Genomic DNA, 19012 nt, shown 5'->3' on the forward strand with positions numbered 1-19012 from the left:
AGGGGTGCTGCGTTGTTTTTCACAGCACAACACAGGCGCGCCTTCAAGCGCTGCAGTAGAATGCCTGTTCAGTACTGGTGGCAACATAATCTGTAAAAAGACATTTCTTGTCTGACGTGCTCTTTGAGCATCCTGTTCTTTTGAGACATAACAGAAATGCATTGTAAAAGCAGCATTTCAAGTGTAAAATTTGATTTCAAGTGAATTATATGTGTGTTGGGGTATCATTGCTGGGGGTGGGGGATGTGATATTCTGTTATGCCATTCTGTTAATCTTACAGATAAAAAATTTTATTCTACTAACCTCTGTGTGTGTGTTCTTATTTTTAATGCTATTTTAGGCTACTTATATGTGCAGCAGCCAAGGCCAGCACCTTGTAGGCAATTTTTTTAAAAAGTAACTAAAATGTAATTGTAGTGATTAATTTTAAGTAAAAGTAAAGTAATCAGTTACTTTCAGAGCAATAGTAATTGTAACGGTAATTACTGCTTTTTGGGCTATGTAACTGTAACTGTAATTTATTACTTTTTAAAAGTAATCTTCCAAGCTCTGAATAAATATAAACTAATGAAACAAAACACAGTTCCAGAATAATCTAAAATGCCTTCCAAAATAGGAAGGTCTTTCCTTAGCATCAAAAAGCTTATAATGTTGATGTAAACTATATCCACATCTACATGAGACCACTGATGATACTGTTTATAATTTTAGTATAGCTGTAAAAGTTCAGATGAAGACAGCCATTTAGATTTACACCATGTCTCATCACAGAATTCCAAAGAGACAAATTATATCTTTTTAGATTAATTTCTACCCTACAGCCAATAAAAAGTATCTATACGGAAACTATCTTCTGTGAATAGTAAATAAATATTATCAAGCTAGTGCTTTCTCATCAACCATTTTCAAGTTCTGCTAGAAAATCGGAAGAATATGGGAATTAACCCTGAGTGCTTTTGAAAGTAAAAGTGTAATTGGACACCTGAAGTTCTAAAATGCAAGACTTTATTGTGTTGCACCCTCTGATTCTCAAAAACCAAAAGAACAAAACCTTTGGAACATTTTGAATAGAATAAAACCTTTGGAGCACTTTGAGCATTTTGGCTATGGTTTACTCTAGTATTTTGTTTTCATATATGTGTTTAGTTGATACATTTTGAACAGATTATATGATCATATGATATACATATGTCATCATGGGTCAAGGACATTTGTGAGACCACTTATACTTTTACATTTTGTACAATTTTGCAGTGCACAGTCATCATAGCCCCACCCCAGAGTGCCCCAGGTGCACTGGTCTATCACATTTGCATATATAAAAACAATTAAAACAGATATATGTGGTATTGGAGACCAGAACGATAGGCCTAGGTGATTCCAATGTCCATGCTGAGGCTGCCTCTAGTGTTCCAGCTCGGAACTTCTTGGCCTCCATGATGACCATGGAGCTATCTTAAGTTGTCACCACCCTGACACATAGGGCAGGGCACACTCTTCACTTGGGTTTGCTCCAGATGGAGGAAGGGGTGGTCTGGAGATGGGGTGGTGGATGTCACCCCATTGTCATGGTCAGACCACTTCCTGGTGAAGTTTAGACTTACGGCTCCCATCCTCCCTTGCAGGAGTGGTGGACAGATTAAGATGGTCCACCCCCAGAGACTAATGGAATCCACTGGATTCCTGAATGCCCTGGGGAATCCCCAGAAGATAGAGCAGGTGACCCTGCTGAAGCCCTTGTCACGCTGTGGAACAGCAAGGCACATCAGGCTCTTAACACAGTTGCCCCTGAGTGCCCTCTCTGGCAGTGTGGAACCTGGCTTGCAGTTTGGTACACCGGTGAACTAAGGACAATGAAACAGGCTGGATGATGGCTAGAGTGCAAGTGGTGAAAGACGTGCTGTGAGGATGATTGGGCACAAGTAAAACATCATAACCATGCCTACTGTGTGGCAGTGAGGGTGGCAAAGAAGGCCGACTTCTCTGCCACCATTGCATCCTCAAGTAGCCATCTGGTGGAGCTTCTCCGTATTGTTGGGGTCTGTTGACATCAACTCCAGGAAATTGAGTTTTAGACCCTTCAGAGGCCCACTGTGAATTGTTTGCAAGGCACTTTGAGGGTAAAGTTACTAGGCTCCATAGCAATCTTGATGCCCCATCCACAACTACTGTGGTCCCCAATGAGGTGTCCAGTGCAACTTCTTGGGATCCATTTCAGTTGATGCGGCTTGATGACATGGACAATGTGCTTGTGACGATGCACCCAGCAATGTGTCCTCTAGCCCCTTGCCCTTCTTGGCTTATTAAACTTACCAAGGCAGTTTGACCAAGTGGATCCAGGGTGTGGTCAATGCATCGTTGTGGGAGGGTGTGGTTCCAGCTGACCTGAAAGAGGCGATGATCTGACCACTCCTGAAAAAGCCCATGCTGAACCCACTGGTTTGTGACAACTACCGCCCTGTCTCAAATACCCCCTTTTTAGGGAAGGTGATTGAGAGGGTTGTGGCACAAAATTTTATTTATTTATTGCATTTATATACTGCCTCATAGCCGAAGCTCTCTGGGTGGTTTACAACAATTAAAAACATTAAAAACAAGTATACAAATTTAAAACAATACCAAATTAAAACCCATAAAAACCAATAGGCAAGTTAAAAACGTGCTATTCAAATGCTGTTAAAAATGCCCGGGAGAAGAGGAATTGCAAGTACTCTTGGATGAAACAGATTATCTTGACGCATTCCAGTCTGGGTTCAGGCCTAGTTATGAGACTGAATCGGCCTTGGTTGCCCTGATGGATGACCTCTATCAGGAGAAAGACAGGGGGAGTACAACCCTGTCATTCTTACTTGATCTCTTGGCAGCTTTTGATACTATTAACCATTGTATCCTTCTCAGCCGACTTGGTGAGATGGGTATTGGAGGAACTATTTTACAATGATTCCAGTCGTATCTCCGAGGTCATTTTCATAGAATAGCATTGGGTGACTGTCTTTCGCCCCCCTGGCAGTTGTGCTGTAGGGTGCCGCAGGGTACCATCTTGTCCCCCATGCTGCTTAACATCTATATGAAGCCTTTGGGAATGGTCATCAGGAGATTTGGGGTGAGGTGTCAGCAGTATGCTGACGATACCCAGCTCTATTTCTCTGTAACATCTGAATCAGGAGAGGATGCGCAACCCCTGGACCAGTGCCTGGACTCAGTGGTGGGCTGGATGAGGGCCAATAAACTGAGTCTGAATCCTAGCAAGATGAAGGTGTTGTGTGTTGGTGATTCCCAAGTTCGGATAATTGGTCAGTTGTCTGTTTTGGATGGAGTTAAACTCCCTCTGAAAGAGCAGGTCTGTAGTCTGGGGGTGCTCCTGGATCCATCTTTGTCTAGGAGTGCCTTTTACCAGCTTTGGCTGGTAAAACAGCAGCAGCCATTTCTGGACTAGGATAGCCTGACCACTGTTTTTCATGCACTGGTAACCTCCAGGCTGGATGACTGTAATGCGCTCTATGTGGGGCTGCCCTTGAGGTTGGTCTGGAAGCTGCAGCTGGTGCAAAATGTAGTGGTGAGACTGCTCACTGGGGCAGGGTATCGCCAACATGCCACCCTGCTTCTGAAAGAATTGCACTGGCTGCTCATTTGCTACTGGCTCAAGTTCAAAGTTCTGGTTTTGGTGTACAAAGCCCTATACAGCTTGAGACCAGGATACCTGAAAGACCGGCTTACCTCTTATATACCCAGTCAATCACTGTGCTCTGCAGGTGATGGCCTCCTGCAGATACCATCCTATCAGGAGGTCAGTTCCGCACAACAAAGGAAGCGGACCTTTAGTGTAGTGGCACCTACTTTTTGGAATCCTTTTCCATTAAATATTAGACAGGCACCATCTCTGTTATCTTTTCAGTGCCTACTGAAGACCTTCCTCTTTCAACAAGCCTTTTAAGTTGAGATCTTATCCCAGTCTGCTTCTGTGTTGGAATTGCTTTTTAATATGTTTTAAAAGCTTTTTTTTAAAAAGAAGTTTTTAAAGATGCTTTGTTTTAATATGTTTTTAAGGATGTTTTGTTGTAATATATTTTAAAGTCTGTTCTCATGATGTTTCAGGGTGTTTTTAGTGCTTTTGTTTGCCGCCCTGGGCTCCTACTGGGAGGAAGGGTGGGATATAAATCTAATAAATAATATATAGAAACAATTTAAAATAACAACAAATATATACAATCAATTCAAATATGAAACAGATACCAAGTATGATTTTAAAAAACACCCAGTCCTCTCATTTAGAAGATTTGTTGCAAGATGAATGTCTTCAATAGATGCCAAAAGGCCAATAAAAAGGCGTCTGTCTGATATATAATGGGTAGGCATTCCATAGGGTAGGTGCTGCCACACTAAAGGCCCAATGCTGACAATGTGCAGAATGAACCTATTGATAGGATGGTGTCTGCTAGATGCCCTCTCCAGCAGAATACAGCGATTGGCTAGGTATGTAGTGGATAAGATGGTTTATTCATTTATTTATTATTTACTTATTATTTGATTTATATTCCGCCCTTCCACCCAGCAGGAGCCCAGGGCAGCAAACAAAAGCACTAAAAACACTTTAAAACATCATAAAAACAGACCTTAAAATACATTAAAACAAAACAACTTTGAAAACATTTTTTTTAAGCTTTAAAAACATCGTAAATAAAAAGGGTTAAAAACATATTGTTTAGGGAAAAAAGGTTTTAAAAACATATTAAAAAGCAACTCGAACACAGATGCAGACTGGGATAGGTCTCAACTTAAAAGGCTTGTTGAAAGAGGAAAGTCTTCAATAGGCACCAAAAAGATAACAGAGATGGCACCTGCCTAATATTTAAGGGGAGGGAATTCCAAAAGGTAGGTGCCACTACACTAAAGGTCTGCTTCCTTTGTTGTGCAGAACTGACCTCCTGATAGGATGGTAAAATGGTCTTTTAGGTATCCCAGTCCCAAGTTGTATATCTTTTATATAACAGTATGAGTACCTTTAACTTAGCCCAGTAACTAACTGGCAGCCAGTGCACTGAGAAAAGTGGTATGGACAAAAGACACTGTCACAATAAAATGGGCTGAATGCATAAGACTGGGGGTTCCCAGTACTCCCCTTGGTCCATGAGCTATCAAGCGTACCTATATGCATACGTTATCATGACTTGAGCTTCCACGGTTTCTGCCAGCGGTTGGTGTAAGATAGGCAAACTACTGGTTCAAGACCCCACCAAATAATATGCTTAGGTATCTCAGAAAGTAATTAGGAGCCCAACAGTGGAAATCTTATAATGTTTTATTTATTAACTTGTAAAACACACCTATAATACTATGCGTGGCTGTAGCCAAGGAATCAGAGTTCCAGATCAACACATCACATTACAGGGGATGTACACCAAACAATACATGTTATACATCACATTACAGTTCTCCTTAACACAATCGGTAATGGAGTTCTCTCACCCTTGTCATGTGTGGATCTACAGCAGGGCACCAGTTTTTCTATTCTTCTGACCAGGCGTGACCAGCACTGGTGAGATCTCTGAGGCTTTTTGCCTTATACAGCCCTTATTATCTAAATAATCTTATCTGTGAATGTATCCCCTGGCTGTATTAGCTGTTGTATTTTCTGACTGGGTGTGCTGCAGGCTTGACTAGGCCAGCTTTGCTGAGCTGTTGCTAGGCAGGCCTGGATGGCTCAAGGCCAACTAGCTCATGGTCATTAGTGCACCTGCTTGCAGTCAGCTCAGGCAGCTGAACCTGTATGCGGCTAAAGAGGTGACCAGGAGCAGTAGAGTCAGCAACCGGAGTCATGTATCTTCTGCTTTCATAGAGAGAGTAAAAGATGCAACTATCAGAACCTGAGAATGGTACAAGTGTTCTGCATCCTTATAGATGGTTAACCTGGGGGACATACCAGGGAGTTGGAGCCACCCCCAACATTGTTCTTTATGACCTAATGTTCTGTTGTCCCTGAAGACTCTACTGTATGGTGCTTTTTTTTTCTGCTTCAAACTGAGCAAATATCGGTGCTGGAAAGGCATGCCCAGTGTCCCAGATATGGTCCTGGTAGGAACCTGAGCCTGCTTGTTCTTATAACTCTGTGATTATATTGTTGTAATCTGCCCTGGGACCTTATGGTGAAGAGCAAGTAAGAAATCTTATAAAGAAATATCTCTATATTTAGACTGTTCAAAGTTCAAAGAAATTTGCATGATTGAAGTTTAATGAAGTGTGGCACAGGCTAGCCAAAGTTCCGCACTGGTCAGCCCCAGGATTGATATTAAGTTTCCCATTGACATAAATGGGACTTTACTGGATTAGGGGTGCACATCCTCTTCTTTCTGTCACTCTGTATTCTCACTATAGATCCTTATGTCTGGACAGGAGCCTTACAAACAGAAGTTACAACACAGGCAGCCGTAAGAAAAGAAGTTTCTGCAGTGAAGAATAGTGTCTGCCCACATTGCTTCATATCACTAGCTCTTTAAAGGCTAGGAATTTGGATTGGTTTTTTTCTTCTTCTTAAATGAAAACAGAAGTTTCAGGACAGGTAATACTGCAGATTAGGGTTGCCAGGTCAGAAGCAAGCCAAACCCTGAGATTTCAGGGGTGGGCCCTAGTGATGTCACAGGGAAGGGCCCTAGTGATGTTATGGGGTGGAGCCCTAGTGATTTCATTAAGCATGATGTGTTAAGCATTAACCACAGTTGCTTGGAGCACACCAAACAAACAAAATTCTCTGATTGGAAATGAATATAGAAATCTTAGCTAAATGAGGGTGTTTCCAGGTCCAGCTGAAGTGATGGGATCATTCCTTCTAACCTGTTTTGAGATTCTGGGTAAGGAACATTTAATCTAGTCTACTTGCTTCTGGCAAGAAGGATTTAAGTGCCCTCAGAAGGCCATTGTAGGAAGAAGGGAGCCTAGTGTTGTGGAGATGTTAGATGGGAGCACTCAGGAGTAAAGATGGATGCCCCTGAAGTCTGCAATTCAAAACACACTTACTAAGGGACTGTTGAGCCCCAGCTCTCCCAGGGGAATCAGGGTGGGGAGCCGGCTGAGTCCCAGCCTCCTCAGATAGGGCAGGGAGAGGAATCAGAGATAGATGAGACTTTCGAGGACAATGAGGGAGGGGGGGTAGCCAGAGCTTGGAAAAGTTACTTTTTTGAACTACAACTCCCATCAGCCCAATCCAGTGGACATGCTGGCTGGGGATGATGGGAATTGTAGTTTAAAAAAGTAACTTTTCCAAGCTCTGGGAGTAGCTGACAGCCTGCCAGTTCCCACAGACAGTTCTCCCACCAAAGCAGAGTTCGCTCCCCCTACAGATGCCTCAACAGAGCTGTTGAGGGATGACCGGGTGGGTGCGCCAGCTCCACCCCGCCAGGATTCCCAGCCTGGCACTTCAAATGCTTTTCCACCTCCTGAGGCATCTATTGAGCGTGTACTGTCAGATGAGCTGGTGGAGGCTCGCCCCCCCCTTCGCCCCGCACAAGATGTTGAGAGAAGGTGGGACTTTGCAGGAGTCAGAGATTGTTAGCGAAGGCCTTCCCTACTTAAGGCGGTGCCCCCCTGACCCGGTTGCTGAGTCAACTTTCTTCACACGCTGCAGAGTAAGCCTAGGTAGCTTAGTTAGGGAATGTAGTGAGTTAGCACAGCCAAGTCTGTGAAACGCATTGCCTTTGATGTTACTCTAATAAAACAGGAATTAATTCCAGCCTCGCCTCCATTTTGTGACTCTCACTCTGGGCAGGACAGGGACTAAGCTCCATAGAACTCAACAGGGCTTACTTCTGAGTGGATATGGTTAGGATTGTGCTGTTGGTAAGGCTTGACTAGGGATCCTCTGCAAAAACATCGATATCAAAGCAGGGTTAGCAATCTCCTGCCTGGAATCCCCTGCCGACCTTTTAACTTGGCTGTTCCAGACCGCTTTATAGAATTGACCACTGCAGAGACAGATCTGGGAAACGAGTAAGAGTTAAGAAGATTCTCTGCTCTTTCGTGCCTATTCTATGGGCTGCTGTAAACTCACTTTGACAGCCAACCCAATTCCAGTGAGTAATAATTGACAGAGAGAAAACACACATGGTTTGGTCTACCTTCATAGGCAGTAGCTTGGGAACAACAATAATTGTAGCCACACTTCCCAGTATGTGAACTCTCTTTTACCACTATTGGGCAAGAAACAAACCATCATGCAACCAACAAGGTGCATCATCAGTGGGTTTAAGGGGGTTGAGGTGAGCACATGGAACCACTGTTATTGCTACTATGGATGTAAGGGAGTGAGGTCAGAAGTAAACGAAATGCAAATAGAAAAACAAAACAAAAGAGGATGATGATTCCCAAAATGCAATACCATACCAACCAGGCCAAGTTTCCTCTCCATAAGATGGCAAAAAAAGGCCTCCACTTTAGCAAAATGACTTTAATACTATAGAACAGTAAAGTATATAGAAATTGCTAGTTAAGTGGACTGCTTCAAGCATTGCTCAAAACCATATAATTCCAGGAAGGTCATGTAGGTAATATTTATGAAAGAATCAGTCCATGAGGGAAATTGCTTCCTAGACATAGTGGCATTGTCCTATATCTCTAACCATAAAACTATCCATGATTCTGATGATACGCTCATGGGGTCTGAACTGGCGGTGACCGACCAGAAGAGAGACTTCGGGGTTGTAGTGGACAGCATGATGAAAATGTCGACCCAGTGTGCGGCAGCTGTGAAAAAGGCAAATTCCATGCTAGCGATAATTAGGAAAGGTATTGAAAATAAAACAGCTGATATCATAATGCCGTTGTATAAATCTATGGTGCGGCCGCATTTGGAATACTGTGTACAGTTCTGGTCGCCTCATCTCAAAAAGGATATTACAGAGTTGGAAAAGGTTCAGAAGAGGGCAACCAGAATGATCAAGGGGATGGAGCGACTCCCTTACGAGGAAAGGTTGCAGCATTTGGGGCTTTTTAGTTTAGAGAAAAGGCGGGTCAGAGGAAACATGATAGAAGTGCATAAAATTATGCATGGCATTGAGAAAGTGGATAGAGAAAAGTTCTTCTCCCTCTCTCATAATACTAGAACTCGTGGACATTCAAAGAAGCTGGATGTTGGAAGATTCAGGACAGACAAAAGGAAGTACTTCTTTACTCAGTGCATAGTTAAACTATGGAATTTGCTCCCACAAGATGCAGTAATGGCCACCAGCTTGGATGGCTTTAAAAGAAGATTAGACAAATTCATGGAGGACAGGGCTATCAATGGCTACTAGCCATGATGGCTGTGCTCTGCCACTTTAGTCAGAGGCAGTATGCTTCTGAAAACCAGTTGCCGGAAGCCTCAGGTGGGGAGAGTGTTCTTGCACTCAGGTCCTGCTTGTGGGCTTCCCCCAGGCACCTGATTGGCCACTGTGAGAACAGGATGCTGGACTAGATGGGCCACTGGCCTGATCCAGCAGGCTCTTCTTATGTTATGTTCTTATATTATATGCTCACTCAACTTCTGATGTGCAGACAAACAGGAAAAGGAAACTGTTTTCCAGGTTTGCAATGTGTTCTAGCTATTGCCTGGAGGTCAGCAAATCTCTTGTCAATCACAACCCTGACTTCAGGTATTGGCTAAAAACCTGAAAAGGCAGAGATTAGAGCAGTCGGCTTCTTACAGAAATTGCAGGGAGGGTGGATGACATTTTGGTATATATCTCTTGAACCAGACCACTGACAAACTTTTTTTTTTAAATGAAAGCTAAGAGGAGATTAAGGTGACTCACCTGGAGAGCCCCCCCCCCAAAACCAGAGTCTCTGGGTGAATAATGGAGACCTGGCAACCCTAGGGCAGATAGCCACTAGTTGGTCAGGTCAGGTCAGACTAGTTAAACATCCTATTATGGGCAGAATCCAGGTAAAACCTGGCCAATTGCTTCACTCCCAGTGATTGGCAAAGACACTTTTATTGTACAGCAGTCTTATAAAGCTTCAATTCTGCGGTCCCACAAAATGATTTCCCCTCTGCCAGCTGAAAAAGAGAAAGCCAGACAGCAAGTGAAACAGAAATGGATTGCTTCTTGTTGTTATCCATGAATTATGAATTAAGGGCTGGTAAAGCTGGAGATACTTTTTTAAAAAGTTAAACAATTTTGAAGAACAGCAGAAAAATAAATCAGCCACTCAGCTACCTTGAAAAAGTGCAAAATAGCACAATTTATAATTGTGTTGGGCAGGCCAAGTTTCCTCTCCATAAGATGGCAAAAAAAAGGCCTTCCACTTTAACAAAATGACTTTAATACTATAGAACAGTAAAGTATATAGAAATTGCTAGTTAAGTGGACTGCTTCAAGCATTGCTCAAAACCATATAATTCCAGGAAGCTCATGTAGGTAATATTTATGAAAGAATCAGTCCATGAGGGAAATTGCTTCCTAGACAATAGTGGCATTGTCCTATATCTCTAACCATAAAACTATCCATGATTCTGATGATTTTTAATTCAGTCCCTAATATTATAAAATTGCTGCATGTTGACTCCAAATGATAATAATACCAATCAGCAGACCACATGGGAAGCAGCTTGGTTTTGTTGCCTGCTCTCTACTTTGTTGTTTGAAATTGCTCTTTCACATGACACAGTAAAAGTGCATCTAATTTTCTCTGGCAAACATTGGAGGGAATGACAGTCTGGTTCCTCCCCACGAAGCATGTGCTCCGCCAGTTTGGCTAAGCAAAGATTAATTTCAGGAGGACGGGACTTTGTTATTAGAGGATTAGGAAATGTCTTGACATTTTAAAGTCACAGATATATTTTAATCTTTTTTTTTATACAACGGAGCACAGTTTGAAAAGTTCTTAGATGTACTTTGATGCAATTTTGCACTTTTTTGGTGTTTCCACTCAGAACAGAAATAGAGTAATGCAGATTTCAGAGGATCTTCCCTTCAGGGTATTTTTAAAGGAACGGTTCCGGAGTGTCCATTTTTTCATTCAGATGGCTTGCACGCATGTACCATGTAGAAGCTCTTACATTTGGACTAAGGTGAAAGTGGTTCAAACTAAAAAAGGTAGTGAACATAGATTTGCAAATGCATTTACACAGTTACTAGCCTAGCAAAAATCTTATTAACCTGCCCACACACCAGTAAATACATGAATTAAAAGGCAGAATCATCATCATCATCTCTAAAACTGTAATTTCAGAATTTAGAAAAAACAGTTAAAAAAAGAAGTGTTCTGGTATTACAAATATATATTTGGGGATTTTTTTGTCTTGCAGTAACAAGGTATTTAAAAAACACACATAGCACACAATAAAAAATTAAAAACACCAAATCCTTTGATGCCAGAACTTTAAGATCACAGACGAATTGTTCTGGGATTCAACAAGACTGAAAAGAAAAGATTTGTTATTTCATTTTTATATCTTGTAGTAAAACAGCAATGCTTTATATTTCTACAAAGGTTTTGTCTCTGTCTCCCAATATCTTTAGAATCCAGTCTGAAGTTTTGTTTTCAGTTCATTGATTAAATTTTATGTGCCCATTTGTCTCCACTGGGTGTCAATTTGGACACACAACTATGACTTTAAAAATGCCTTGTCTTCCTTACTCTGAATTTACATTTCTCCAAATTTTGCAGTGCAGATCTCCAACCAAGTCATGTGTACAAAAATGCATATGCTGGGGTACAGTGTGCTTAGAAATGCATATATTAGTGGAAATAACATACAAAAACGCATTGTATTAGGGGAAATTGTTTTTCAAAAATGTGTATATTTGGCAAAATTGCAAACAAACGTGTGCATTAGGAGATATTCACACTAAAATGCTGATGATTTTTCATTAGAACTTTAAAAAAAGCTGATATGGGAATGTGGAGAATTAAATTTAAATTGGAAAAATGAGAAACTGAGAGAAACCAAAATTGATTCCCACGTCTCTGTTTACATATAAACATGCATATTATTAAACTGTCAGAATACTTAAGTAGGTAGGTTGTGGGTAACTTTCTGTTTCTCCTTACCCCAGCATCTTACATTTTTCCATGGATGATGTAGTAGTGCCTATTTTACAGTGCTCTCCAGTGATAAAAGGCATCAGGCTTTCTAATTTGGCAAACTCCTATCCCAGGTCTGAAGCTTAGCCAGCCTTTACCATTCTAGGTTTTGTATCATCTGTGGAAGCAACAGCATTAGTCTCTCTTATCAGATAGTGAGTGTCAGAAGCAATCAGAGTCTTCTCATTTCTAAAATTCTCAGTCTTTTAGATTAAATCTCAACCGGTCTTATTATCATCATAAAACCAAACCAAGCACTGAGGTGCAGAGAAATGGGGTATGCAAATTATACAACCACAAGAGTAGCTGTACAATATAGCCAGCATGGATTTTTTCATATTCTTCCATGTTAAATTGAAAATACCCCCATGCCTTTCTGCTGCTTCCCATATGCTCATTTCAAAACAGAATCTTATAAAAGTTATAGTCCTAAACTCAGAACCACTTGCTTAACAACCCTCTAAGTTTATATGGAGGTACAGAAAACACTCAGAAAGAATCCAGACGTTAAAGTTTGAAACACAAGTAAAAACATCCAGACTACAGTTGGACTTTTTTTTCTGTCAGTGTTTTCATAATTTGTTGAAATTATTAAAAACCAGCCATGTTCATAGAGTACCTGTAATCCTATTACTGACCTTACTCCATACTCTGGCTTTCCTCTTCTACAGTTTAAAAGTTTTTAAAAATGCATGGCTGATTTTTAATTAATTCAAGAAAATTAATATTGGAATCTATGATAGCTCAGGCATGCTCTGTAAGAACCAACTATCAGTGCTTTAAATGCCATACTAACAGCTGTTTAGCTTGGCTAATCAGGAGGCCACATCCACACCAGACATTTCACTTTAAACAGTCATGGCTTCCCCCAAAGAATCCTGAGAAGTGTAGTTTGTGTAGGGTGCTGATCATTGTTAGGAGACTCCTATTTAGGGTTGCCAGGTCTCTGGTTTTTGCCTGGAGACTCCAGTTTTGGGGGGTCCTCTCCAGGTCTCCAAGAGAATTGCCCCAATCTCCGGACTCTTGGCTTTCATTTTTTTTTGAAAAAAATAAGTTTCTAGCTGATCTGGTTCAAGAGATATGCACCAAAATTTCAGCAGCCACCCCCCCAACTTCTGTTAGAAGTCATCTGCTATAATCCCCGCCCTTTCAGGTTTTTAGCCAATAAGTGAAGTCAGGATTGTGATTGACAAGATATTTGCTGACCTCCAAGCAATAGCTAGAACTCATTGCAAATCCTGAAAACAGTCTCCTTTTCTGCACATCAGAAGTCGGGTGAATTATTTTTTTATTATTTTATTTAATTGATTGATTGATTATATTTATATCCTAGCTTTCCTCCAAGGAGCTGAAGGTGGCTTACATCTTTCTCCACAATTTTATCCTCACAACAACCCTGTGAGGTAGGTTAGGCTGAGAGATAGTGACTGGCCCAAGGTCACCTGCAAGCTTCATGGCTGAGTGGGGATTTGAAGTCTGGTCTCCCAGGTTGTTATTCCAACTCTAAACACCACACCATAACTTCCAGCAGCAGTAAGATTGCCTTTCTCTCTAGAATAATATAGCAGGAAATTTAGAACTGAAGATCACAGCAGAATCTTGGTAGGCATGCACAGTGAATAATTTCAGTTATGATTATAATAAAAGTGTACATGCAGGGTTTTTAATTACTTGCAAAAAATAGCATATTATACATTTTATCTTTCAAATTATTTTGAACAGAAATTTGAAAAAGTATACACGCTGCAGTTTATGATGTCATTGCAATGTGTTATGCTTCTCTAATTATAAAGAGTCAAGCAAGTTTAAATTTTCCTGGGCTATTGAAGAGGGCAATTTATTTGTTTAATTCCTAGCCTCTTTTGAAAACCTTCCCAACATGAAGCTTTAATTCTCTACTCACTTTTCTGGGAGTAAAGCTGCAATGCTAATCCCACTTTCCTGGGAGTAAACCCCATTGAATTCAGTAGGACTTACTTTTGAGTAGACATGGTTAGGATTATGCTATAAATCAATGGGACTTTTGAGTGAACATAGAAAAGGATTGTGTTGTAAATATTTCTCTCCCTCTCCAATACTTTTTTTAAAGCAATTAGGCAGGACTTACTTAGGTGTCACTGCATTTATTTAGCAGGAAACTAATACTGATTTTTTAAAAATAAAAAGTTCTGCAATGATCAACTGGTTTTGACAATAAACTATTATATGTGGTGTGTATCTAATTCACTTGAGTTCCTACTCACATTAGGGGGTGTATGTATTTTTACATCTCCAGTTTGTGTGTATATGGAATCTTTCCAACAACCCTGTGAGGTCAGGTTAGAAGCCAAGGCAGCTTACAACAAGAAATATATTCATTTAAAATCCAGTAACCATAAAACAAGTATAGAACAGTTGCAAAACAGCTGAAAGTGGCATGATTCTGAATTTTGGATTGGGTAAGTGAAGTTGCAGTCCTGAGCATGCTTCCTTGTTTGAGTAATCCCCATTGAATACATTGGGATTTGCTTCTGAGTAAACATGCGTAGGATTACACTATAAATATCTTTACAGGTTGTGTAAATAGTAAACATCTTTGACAGTCATGCTTATATAAATGTTTCTTCATGCTATGTCTCGATATGTATCTGATTTCACAGTATGGTTGTACATTATTATTTCCTCTACATTTTAAGTGTGCTGTTCTTCCTTGGAGTGGTCATGGTCCCCCTCAGTTGTTTTCACCTTGAGGGGCAGATTACACTGAGAGATGGTGAGTAGCCCATAGTCATCCAGTAAACTATGTAGCTCATTTACATTTTAAAAATGAATTAAAATTATTTATATGCAGGCCAAGTTTATGAAGCAATACAGATCCACATAATACATTTAAAGCACATCCAACTCACATTTAAAGTGCATGACTTTCCCCAAAGAATCCTGGGAAATGTACTTTCCCTCTGACAGTTATAGTTCCCACCACCCTTAACAAACTACAGTTCCCATAATTCTGTGGTGGGATTCATGTGCTTCAAATGTATGTTCATTGTGCTTTAAATGCATTGTGTGGATCTGCCCTAGGTATGCTGTGCATTCATTAATGAACTGAAAAGAACAATTTTAAAAGATTCTTTTTTAAACAGGGAAAGGGCTGTAGCTCAGAGGTAGGGCATATGCTTTGCATGGAAAGGTCTAAAATCCAATCTCTGGAAAAGACTATTGCCTGGAACCCTGGAGAACCAATGCTAGTATATGCCATCAGTACTGAGCAAGGGGCAAAGCATTCCAGGCTTGGATATGGATATCTTTGCAGAGGATCCCTAGTCAAGCCTTGCAATAGCACAATCCTAACAATATCTACTCAGAAGTAAGTCCTATTGAGTTCTATGCAGCGTAGTCCCTTAGTAAATGTGTTTAGAATTGCAGCCTTCAGGGGCATCCATCTTTACTCCTGAGTGCTCCTATTTAACGTCTCCATAACACTAGGATCCTTTTTTTCCCTACAATGGCCTTCTGGTGACAGGCCTAGCCTGAAGGCACTTAAACCCTTCTTGTCAGAAGCAAGTGGGCTAGATTAAATGTTCCCTAAGGAGGAGAGAAGGAATGTTTCTGTCACTTCTGCTGGACTTGGGAACACCCTCATTTATCTAAGATTTCTATCTTAATTTCCAATCAGATATTTTTTTATTGAGTGGTATGCTCCAAGCAACTGTGGTTGATGCTAAATGTGTCATGTTTATTGACATCACTAGGGCCTGCTCCTGAAATCCCAGGGTTTGGGATGCTTCTAACCAGGCAACCCTACTCCTATTCCCCTGGCAGAGCTCAAATGGCCAGAGTGGTTTAACAGTCAACCCCTCTTTCCAGAGAATTTTGGTGACTGTAGCTCTGTGAGACAAATAGGGCATCTAACAACTCTCAATACACTTCACAAACTTTCCTTCCTTCCCCCTCCCCTCCTTCCCCCTACCCACTCCTTCCCCTCTGTTTCTCTCTTCCCACTCCCCCCCATCTTTCCTTCTCCCTTTCTTCCCCTCTCCCTCTGTTTTGCCAAAGGTAGTTTTGCCAGAGGCAAGAAAGTTTGGGATCTCAAAGACCATAAAACACACTTGTGAAGAAAGAAAATTTAGGACTTTATTGAAGCAAAGCTGTTGTTTTTTGGTAGGCAGGCAGTAAAACACTTAAAGCAGCTAATGATGAGCACAGATCTTATCTTATGTTCTTTTTCTTGTTGGAAGGCTCAGACAGCAACAGTGAAGAAATCCCCTTTATGGCCCCATTTAGATTTACACTGCTCCGTACTTCTCTTCAGGCAGGTGTTGAGGCTTATCTTCCCGTATCTAGTGCCCTTTATTTATACCAAAAAGACCTCTGGATGGGGGCACAGGTGGCACCTATACCTGTGAGTTTTTTCTTTCCCAGTGGCCAGTTTACTTGAATCTCACACCTCTGCCCTTTGTTTATCCTTCAATGGCCTTGGATTTGTGCTAGCCAGGGCTGAGAATACAGCTGTGAAGCTCATTGACAGCCCCTGTCAATGTATGTGATTAGCTCATCCCCTGTCTGTTTTGGCTAATTAAACAGCCTTTTCCCAGCTTTTGTTTTCAGCATAGGCAGAGTAAAGGCCTCTTCCCAGCTTTTTGACAACATATGCAGAGAGCCTGCAAACTGAGCTTACTGTCCTAAACAGACAGACTACTGTGCCATGCAAGCAGCCTGAGAAAGCAACAAACAACCCTAATGATCAGTGAAAATGGGTGTGAGGCAAGAATATGGAACAGGGGAAATGGGGCATGCCACTCTAAACCCTCTCAGTACATCTAGATGTCTTGCGGATTTATTTGCCCATACATTCCATGCATGCGCCTTTCCTTTCTTGTCCCTATGCCTCAATCCCCCTCCCCCCTTCATTGGGTGAGCGTTTGCACTTTTTATACACATGCTGTATCTGGATATACAAAAAGCAGCTTATCACTAACAGGATTATAGTAGCAACCACACATAGAATTCCATTAACATCTGCATCCCTTACAATAGAAAAAACTATAATCATCCCTTTACACAATTTTCCCCCTTTCCCTGTTACATTCATACAATTGTCCTGGGTCCCCAAAACACAGTACATCAACACACATTATTCACATAAAGCTAAAATTGCTGCATCTCTTCCTTCTTGAGACAGCTGTAGCACTGCAGACAGCAGGGTATGGGTGTTCTTGGCCATCTCACGAGCCGGCAGCGCCCAAAGGGTACCCAGACAGGCATCAGGACCTGCATTCCTTTCTACTCTCTCTACTGTCACCTTTATTTCACCTTGGAAATCAGCATCTACCACTCCTCCTAACACTTATATTCCTTTAAGGACTAGGCCGATCTTGGCACCATTTGCCCATTGGTTCCACAGAGCATTGTGATCCCTATCAGGTGTTGCCCAGAGTGGAAGCACTCCATATGGCAGCTATTGTGCTGCTGCCTCCACTGGGCAGGGGATATCAATGCAAAAGCCATCCTGCTTCCATTTAGGGAACCATGTTGTTAACCCCTTATACACTCCCCATGAATTAGTGTATATGTAAACTTCATCAGTATGCTGTTCCACTGCATACTCCATTACCATTAACACTGCCATGAGTTCAGCATACTGACTAGATTTTCCTTTCCCAGATCTAGACAATGTGACCTGCTTTTTAGGATTGGTGGTGACAGCTCACCACACCCTTTCATTTTCCTGATATTGGGCTGATCCATCTGGGAACCATGTTTCCCTGTGTGTCACTTGAGCATACGGTGAGGCCTCCTTCACTGGAGCATCCTAAAGTTCCAGCACAGGATCTTCTTTGACCTCCTCTCCAGTAGGTGTCACAGCTAACACCTGCTCCTGGAGAGCATTCACTCCTTGAGGGTCTGCAATATACCACTTCCATTTGACTGTGGAGGCCTGCTGTGCATGCCCCATTTGTGGGAGGGCTGACTCATCTTTTACCCATCTCATAATTGGAATAGAAGGCCTTATATTTATTTATTTATTGCAACAATCAAAAACATTAAAAACAAATATACAAATTTAAAAACACATTTTTATTTTTTATTTTTATTTTTTTCAATAATTTTTATTCAAATTTTCATAAACCATACAAGACAAAATCATAAAACATTCAAGGACAAAAAACAAAATCAAAAATAGTTAAACAAAAAAAAAATAAATAAAAAATAAAAATAAAAATATGACGTGATGGAGCCCAATATAGAGAAAATCTATGGAATTAACTGCAGCCATGTGACAATGGAAAAACTTTCAAGAGATGACCCAGTGTATTTTGAAAAAAAGAACAGAGATATGATTTTACAGCAGTATTTCAGCAACCTATTTAGAATGGATGGCAAGAAAATATTTGGGATAGAGGTAATTCCCATCAGACTCTTACTATATGACTATGGCTTTGACAGCAAGATTATTATGGAATACTGATAATGGAAGATTGGATACTGAAATTACTGGACTTAACAAGACTACTGAAGATGGAAGATGGAAAATGGAACTAATAGGGATAATCGAACAATGGCTACTGAAACTACTGAACTTAACAGATTCTGATGTGATGGATTAATTGAAATGTTTATTTTGACTATGGTTATGACAATAAGATTATTATAATTAGTAATGAGATGGATTAATCGATATGCTTATCTGGAAAAAAAAAATTGGTAGATATATTTCTTAAAGAATTGAAACCTCTCTTTGACTTTTTGTGGAAAGAATAAAGTAATGTTTATGAGATTTGATGATTAAGTAAGATAACTATTGGAGGAAAGTGATTTTATAATATGACTTAAGAGACAGGATTGTTATATATTATAGACTTATAACTGATCTGATCTTTGACAAATGGGAAGTCAATATTTTAAAAACACATTTTTAGAAAGCAATTTAAAAACACATGCTGAAATGCCTGGGAGAAGAGGAAAGTCTTGACCTGG

The 19012-nt window shown here is 40.7% G+C and overlaps 2 protein-coding genes across 8 annotated transcripts in view; one reads left to right on the forward strand and one right to left on the reverse strand.

The window, feature by feature from the left end:
* The window catches only part of GABRG3 (gamma-aminobutyric acid type A receptor subunit gamma3), a 555379-nt gene that overhangs the window by 417702 nt on the left and 118665 nt on the right, over positions 1-19012 (forward strand). The window lies entirely within an intron of this gene.
* LOC133384957 (uncharacterized) overlaps positions 5328-19012 on the reverse strand; it is a 50983-nt gene continuing 37298 nt past the window's right edge. Inside the window, exon 3 of one of the 2 annotated variants that reach the window (XR_009762737.1) lies at positions 5328-8734. The gene's annotated coding sequence lies outside the window, so the exon portion shown is untranslated. Of the gene's footprint in view, positions 8735-11892; positions 13607-19012 lie in introns of those variants that run through there. The other variant, XR_009762734.1, reaches the window with a different exon arrangement.

Source organism: Rhineura floridana, chromosome 5 (genome assembly GCF_030035675.1).
Source record: "Rhineura floridana isolate rRhiFlo1 chromosome 5, rRhiFlo1.hap2, whole genome shotgun sequence".
Classification (NCBI taxonomy): Eukaryota; Metazoa; Chordata; class Lepidosauria; order Squamata; family Rhineuridae; genus Rhineura; species Rhineura floridana.